The following is a 7,543-nucleotide window of genomic DNA, read 5'->3' as shown; positions in this document are numbered from 1 at the left end:
AAACTGAGAAAGTATTACAAACTGACTATAAAAAATATTACATAGTATTGTAAAAAAAACATAATAAAATATAATATATATTAATCCATAAATATATGATATAGTATACCAACCATTGTGATTTAAATATATGGTCCACATTGAGCTGAGGGAAGTTTTGTGCACAGGCAAGCTTTTAGTTGAGGATGTTGGATAGGCATGGCCAATATAAACAGAAGGAAACATATGACCATCCTTCAGAAAATTTGGAGGCTTTCAAGTTCGAGTCACCATCAATGAACGGCAAGTCCACTGTACTTGCATTGGGCCATGGAAACCACTATTATTTAACACACTAACATCTCATGCAAGCAACCAAGTTCAACTATCTCATGTAATCAAACTCCACCATTCACTTTCTCAATGGCATAAACAGGGGCGTGCAGGTGAGAGTGGTTGAATCAGAGAAATTTTTCTGGGATAAAGGGAAAAGGAGCAGTTAATCTTATACGCGACAATATAAAATAAGTGGTCCAGTTGCAATAGGAGAAAAGGTGACACATTGTAGTTGTCAGATGCAGAAGCCAAGGTTAGAAGAATGAGTGAACAGCAGTAACTAAGAGAAATGAGGAGCCATGAATACTTGAGTGTGCACATCCAAACCCAATCACTATTGAGCACATGGGATCACACCCCCACTTGTAGATTAAATTTAAAATCTAGAAACTGTAGAAAACACAAAGAACTGCAGAAGTTGCATTAAAAAGCTCGCCCAAAACATACGCATAAGAAATTATGTACATGTTACAGTCAAGAGGGGACCGCAGTATGCATTCCAGAACCCAGATATCCAAAATTGTGAGCCTACCTCTTATTCTCAAAGCCAGGCAAGTATTTGCCGTGCCTGGTTGCAAACTCTGAGACTGGCGATTATTAAGTATTTATATGTACAATTTAAGCAAAAGCTTGGCCCTAAACATTGGTGTCACAGAACTTTCCATCCATCCGGTTCTGCACAGCTTTGATTGCAGCAACTGGGGCAGCAGTCGCTGCTCTATTAGCAGATGTTACTGCCTTGTTTACTTGTTCATCTACCCGGGGTACGAGAATAGCATTCTCCGCAGCCTTTCGAGCTGCCTAGTGCAATAAAAAAATCGAGCCTTTAGAACACAATGTTATAAGAACATGAATGGGAAAAATGGAAACCCAAGTGTAGGCTTGTATACCCGAAGGGCCTGATGGATAGCCTGGTTTGATGGTGGTAAGGGGCTCATTAGAATTCCACTGTCCCACCCTCCAGATCTTATGTCACCATTATGGAATGTATATGCTCCAAACCCCTGTTTCTTCCCTTCGTGCCATGAACCCTCATAGCAGTGACCATTAGCAAAGTTATAGACTCCAAATCCATGGATCTTGTCACCAAAGTACTCTCCAGAGTACCGATCACCATTCCTATAACAGCAAGCAATAAAAGCATAAGATCTATAACAGGCTAAAATCCACAGGACTTAGTAACAGTGAAACTTTCTGCAGAACAAGTCTCCATATAATTCAAGACAGTTCTAAGGTCCAGATAGAAAAGAACAAAATTACAGTAGGAACTAGGATAAGTCACTGAGATAAAAGGGAATATTCGTGATAGCATTCATGGTCAGTTTGGATATATTATAGTAAAAAAGGGAACAAATGTTTATGATAAAGCGCCAAAAGTACTTTCACACTCATAACCTCAAAAGAAAGCACAGAACTTAGCCTCAGGGTTTACCTTCATGATTAAACAGAACAAATAAAGACAGCATACTTGGTTCAGGAAAATGAAGAAGCAAGCACACTCAAGCTACTTAACAATAACGGCTCTATGCCAAAAATAACAATGTGCCAACAGAAAAAAGTGATTTCATCTTGTTCTAAACTTCAACAAAAAAGACTGAAATTTGTGACAAAGACACTAGAGTCCTGCAAACCATATACCACTAATAACTAAACTCCCCCACCAAAGAAAAGGAGAAGAAGATCGCAAGTAGCGGGAAGGGGGAAAAAAAAGAAAAAAATGTATCTCTCCTCCACCTGGATAGCTTTATGAGTCTGATTCTAAGCAACCCCAAATATTCAGGTTTAAAATCGTCCTGTCATCTAGAGTTCCTCTGAAAGTGCATCAGAAAGAGCAAGAAAGAATATTGATGATGTTTTCCCATAAGCAGGATGAGTTATTCTAACAGAAAAAAATAAAGATTCTTGGATTTTATTTATGCATAATGTGTTGAGGTCAACAGGATCATAAAAACATAAGATAATATCAGGTACCAACAAATGGTAGAACAAATCCAGCTAAAGTATACCAAATTCTATGCAACTGAAATAAATCTAATTTTTTACAACATCCAGGTGGGTATCAGCCATTGCGAAGGTGGAATGATCAGGAAAAATAAGAACAACTAACCCAGGTTTTAGTCAAGCAAGAAAAAAAAACCAGCCTCCTTCGGGCACATATTCTACTGTTCCATTAGTTCTGGTCAACAGCAAAAAGTATGACTTTCCAATACCAAGAACACCGAAACTTTACAATTTCCACTCACATGGTGCCCAAATGAATTTTGTTCTAAAAAGACATTCAAATTATCAACACCGTAACAAACAGTAACATTCAATTCACAAAATTAATCAATAAAAGCATAAAGACTTCAAAATCTAGCGGAGGACAGCAATACTCATAGAACCAAAAAAAAATACTAACTCTCTAGCGAAGCAATTTGACAGCAATCAGTAACGGTTACCTGAATTGATAGTATCCGAGGCCATGCTTCACCCCCGCACTTGAATTCCCCTGCATAGCAGCTCCCGTCGGAACAAGTCTGCATTCCCACACCATGGCTCTGCCGCTGAACCACTCTCCGGCGTAGCTATCCCCGGAGTAGAACCGGTACAACCCGAAGCCATGCCGCAGGCCCTGCCGGTACTGCCCCCGGTACCGGCTACCCCTCGACCAGTTCTCGATCCCATACCCATCATACTTACCATCAACCAGTCCCCTTCATAACCTCCCCTTGTCGAAGAAATTATAGACGCCGCTCCCGTTGCAGCGCCCCTTGTGGAACTCCCCCTCGTAGAAATCGCCCGTTGCTGTAGAATTCCACCCCTTCTCTGACCATCTTCCCGTTGATTTTTCTCTTCTTCGACTCCCGGTCGCCATCGCCGATGAACCACTGCACCGACTCGCCTCGCTGGACCCCGAGGCAGCGGAGAGTGAGGAAGCGGGAACTGGCGAGCGGCGATGTACGCGAGTGAGACCACAACGGCGGGCGAGGAGGAGGTTGCTGAGGAGGGTGGTGTTCGTCACGTAGGTGGACGAGGACGACGAAGAGGAAGAGGAAGAAGATGAGGGGAAGCAAGCCGGAAGTAGTGGGCGGCAGGGGAGGTGGGGGCGGCCCCTTCCACGGAGGTGGTGGGGTTTCCTCTCGTCGGAGTCATCGACGTCGGCGGCGGCGGCCTCGTCGACGGTGGAGAGGATGTTGACGGAGGAGCGGAGGGTCGGGGAGCGAAGAAGCGAGGAAGGGGTCCGCGTGAGCTTGGCTCCGTGGCCCTTCTGCACCTTCATTTACGGCGGCGGCTAGATTGAATCCCCGGCTACTGAGATCGCCGGTGGCGAGAGTTGGGTATCATCGCTGGAAAAAGAGACAGAGTGCAGTGAGAGGATGGCGCGAGGCTTTTGGGAGGGGTTCCATACTACCTTTCCGGCTTTTCTTGGGGCGACGCCTACTAAGAAGAAATCTCAGCCGTCCGATCAAATAACGCCGGATTGGTTATAAATGGAATTACGAAGAGGCAATAATTTCGGATCTACATTCCTTTCTCGGCAATGTCGGCATGTAATATCGGATCCAAGGACACGTTTTGACTCGACCGGTCGAACTGGTTGTGGTCCGATTTCAAAAGAAATGGTTTGATTTTGATTAGGGTCAGGCAAACCACGTGACCCTGCAACTGCGGTTTTTTTCCGTTCCAGTCAAGCCGAGACCGTCCGGCCCCGTCTGATCGATAATATCATTTTGCTGACCAAATGATCCTGGCTGTCCGGATTGGATAAGGATGATATCTGAAATTGAGGATCTGCTGAGGCTGGGCGGCGAGAGCGGGACTGGATTTGGTTTTACCAAAAATAAAGGCTCCAATACTGGGTTAGAGGAAAATTAGTAATCGACGTCTAATTGGAGGTGATTATGTTTAAATAAGGTAAAATTTGTCAAAGACTTAGGGTTAATTTATTAATGCGTAAAATATTTGGCAACACCGACTGTGCATGACTAAAAGAAGATTACCAGTATCCGTCGGAAGATTTTTTTCTCCCCCCTTTTCTTTTTTTACTTTTTTTTTTATGAAACATGTTTTTTTTTTTTTTTTTTTTTTTTACTTTCAATGAAAACTTTGGAATGATTAGACTTCGAGTGAAACTTACCCCTAAAGAAAAATTATATAAAAAGCCATTTTTTTCTCAACTAAATACAACTAGCCATAGTATATTATAAAATTTATATTATCCATATCCAAACCCAATTTTAAAATCACTACCCAAATGCATTCTAAATCCAATTAAAATTTTACTTAAAAGTCTCAAACCTGTGCCATCAAAAAACGGTTGGATATCCAAACCCACCGGATTAATATAAATAAGTTTGTAGTTTTAGTGCTAAAAGGTAGAGACTTTGAGGTTGGAGGTTCAAATCCCCTAATACTATAATATATATATATATATATATATATATATATATATTATATATATTATATATATATATATATATATATATATATATATATATATATATATATATATAGAGAGAGAGAGAGAAGAGAGAGAGAGAGAGAGAGAGAGAGAGAGAGAGAGAGAGAGAATCAGATTTGGGTAGCAAGTACAAAGGGGCAATCTCAAATGCTATCGGGTATTAATTTTAAATCCCAAACCCGCCCTAAACTTTATAGGGTTTTGCCTAAGTAGATCCTATTATGGTTCAAGATGGATAAAATTTTCTGAAAAAATCCACCCGACGGCCATTCATAAAAATGACAAGTTTTATATATGAATTATAGCCTTCAACAAATGTTCTCATTTACTGGTTTGGCCAATACGCTAGCTTGAGTGGTTGAATTGGATTTTGTTGACTAGGTTAAAGTTCTAAGCTTAAAGGTTGAGCCATGTAGCAAAAATAGTAAGGTTTAGCTAGCCATGCACATTAGGCATCTCCTTGCACCCTACCTCTAAAAATGACTGCACTCATCATCAAATGGCCCTTGCTCCAATGGTCACATGGTCATTGGTCATATTTCTTTTCTTAGGAATATGGATTCAAGTCTTGCATGATGCATCTTCAAGAATTAGAGTTGGATGATTATAATGTGTTGTTGCATCTTCTGACTACTGATATGGATCACTTGAGGTCAATCTACAAAACAACAATAGGTCAGCGAACTTGTCGGAGATAGCTTCAGCAAGGCCCTCCAATGCTTAAGCTAGAAAGAGGATGTCTTATAGAGAAAAGAGAAGGAACACAATGATAATGAGAAAATCGGAGACCTCTGGTTTGTTGGGAATTGTATCCTAAGAGTCAATCGTCAGTGCGCTGATGATTAAATTTTGTAAATAAATTGACAAATTAATAAAATGTTATTTGGCATTGTTCATCATTTCATTGTACATCTTCAAATGAACGAAGTCTATAGGACTTGTTTTATAAAAGGAGGATTTATCTTCAAGTCCTTAAAACTGTTCGCGATCAAATGATATGCTGTTACTAGGACGACAGCATTATCGAGATTAGGTCGTTGTGTGACATATACGTTGGTTGTCCTCTTAACCAAGGAGTGTGGAGACACTGATATATCACAGAGGTGAAGTGTAGGAGTACATTTCACTGAACGTGACCAATTCCGAAATGCTCTACTGTCAAGAGATGTTCCGAGTGGATATGGGTATAAGTTTGGCCCTCTGACCTGAAACTGCAATCTGTGACTAGCAAGCAACTCACTGTACTTTGGTACCAGACTACCTGAATTTCTAATTCAGTGACGGAAGGTCACTGGGTATAGTCAAGTACTTGCGTAGTCAGTTGTGAGTCAAGATGGAATTGACCCCTTCTGGAACAGTTTTAATGCCTTGTGTTCAATTTAGCAAAACCTTGGCCAGGGTAATCCTTGTGAGAAGTCACAGGATTTCTAAAGTTGAATCACATCATGGATGCACTTATTACAGAGGTGACAGAACTCTGAAGTCATCCTGGCATTTAGGAGTCATAGGGACACATTATACGTTAACCATAGTCCAAGGGTTTTTGAATGTTGCTTTACGATCATTCGTCCTATCCGGACGTCGGGTACCATTGCTAAATGGTCATTTCGATTAGTACAAAAAGTTGTTCTTGTGCTACCGGCTTAGGTTCGAACCTATGGGGTCACACGCATAGAAGTTTCTAGGATGATCAAATGGCAGATTAATGATTAAAAATCATTCAGGGGTAGTTTGGTCAATTCGATTGACAAAATTATCCTAAGCAAAAGTTGCATTAAAATAATTATTAAATTATTGGAGGGTTAATTAGTAATTGGATTACTAATAAATTCAATTTGATTGAATTATTGGACTTTAATTAAGCCAAATTGAATTAGATTCAATTTGGGCTAAATTAGGGTTTGACTCTAGTCAATTAAGAGTCATTATTATGAAGAATTAAGTGGAATTAATTGCAATTGGATTGCAATTCGGCTGAATTAATGAGCCAAATCAATTTGGGTTCGACCCAAATTAATTTAGGTTCATGATTGGGTCAATTTGATTAAACCAATATTTGTGCGGATTTTAAAGACCACATGTCATCGTAGGATGAATATGACTTAAGTCATGTTCACACTATGCGGACTTTAAAGTCCACATGGCATCGTAGGATGCATGCTTCCAAATCAATTAATTCTCCTAATGAGATTAGGAATCCTAATGTGATTAGAAAATTAATCAATTGATTAAGTGGACACATGTCATGCATCTATGAGCACAAGGATTGGACACTTGGCATTAATCCAAGGGTGGGTTATAGTCCCATACTCCTAATAAGATTAGGAGAAGTCCTAAACCCAATCTTAAAAGGATAGCAAGAGAGACATTATGAATCAATTCTCTCCTCTTCCTCTCCACGCCAAGGGTTTAGTGATTATGATTTTTTAAGAACTTAGAGTTCTGAAAAAATTCAGAAAAGGGTCACTTCATTTCTTCTCCTCTTCTCCTTCTTCATCTTCTTCCTTCATCTCATAAGATCAATCAAAGGTTGATTGATTTTAGGAAGAACAAAATCAGCCACAGCAGGGTTCTGTGCAAGCTAGCACTTCCGCGGGATCAGATCAACCCGGAGCTTCGCGTGGATCATCCGTAGAGGCCAGATATGTGTGTGGCTGCGAGGCTCGACTTTCAGATCTTCAAATCCAACCTCTTCATCATAAGGTATGAGATTTATTTTATCTTAGTTAGGTTTAGAACTTAACAAGGATTGCTGATTTTCTAATTCTATGATTAATCATGCTT

The 7,543-nt window shown here is 40.2% G+C and overlaps 1 pseudogene; it reads right to left on the bottom strand.

The window, feature by feature from the left end:
• Positions 1–732: 732 nt before the first annotated feature.
• On the bottom strand, positions 733–3,231 carry LOC120109639 (annotated as a pseudogene).
• Positions 3,232–7,543: the final 4,312 nt, after the last annotated feature.

The sequence above is a fragment of the Phoenix dactylifera genome, unplaced genomic scaffold, assembly GCF_009389715.1.
Source record: "Phoenix dactylifera cultivar Barhee BC4 unplaced genomic scaffold, palm_55x_up_171113_PBpolish2nd_filt_p 002546F, whole genome shotgun sequence".
NCBI lineage: Eukaryota > Viridiplantae > Streptophyta > Magnoliopsida > Arecales > Arecaceae > Phoenix > Phoenix dactylifera.
Note: the sequence above shows the minus strand (reverse complement) of the source record. Positions and strands in the feature narration are given on the sequence as shown.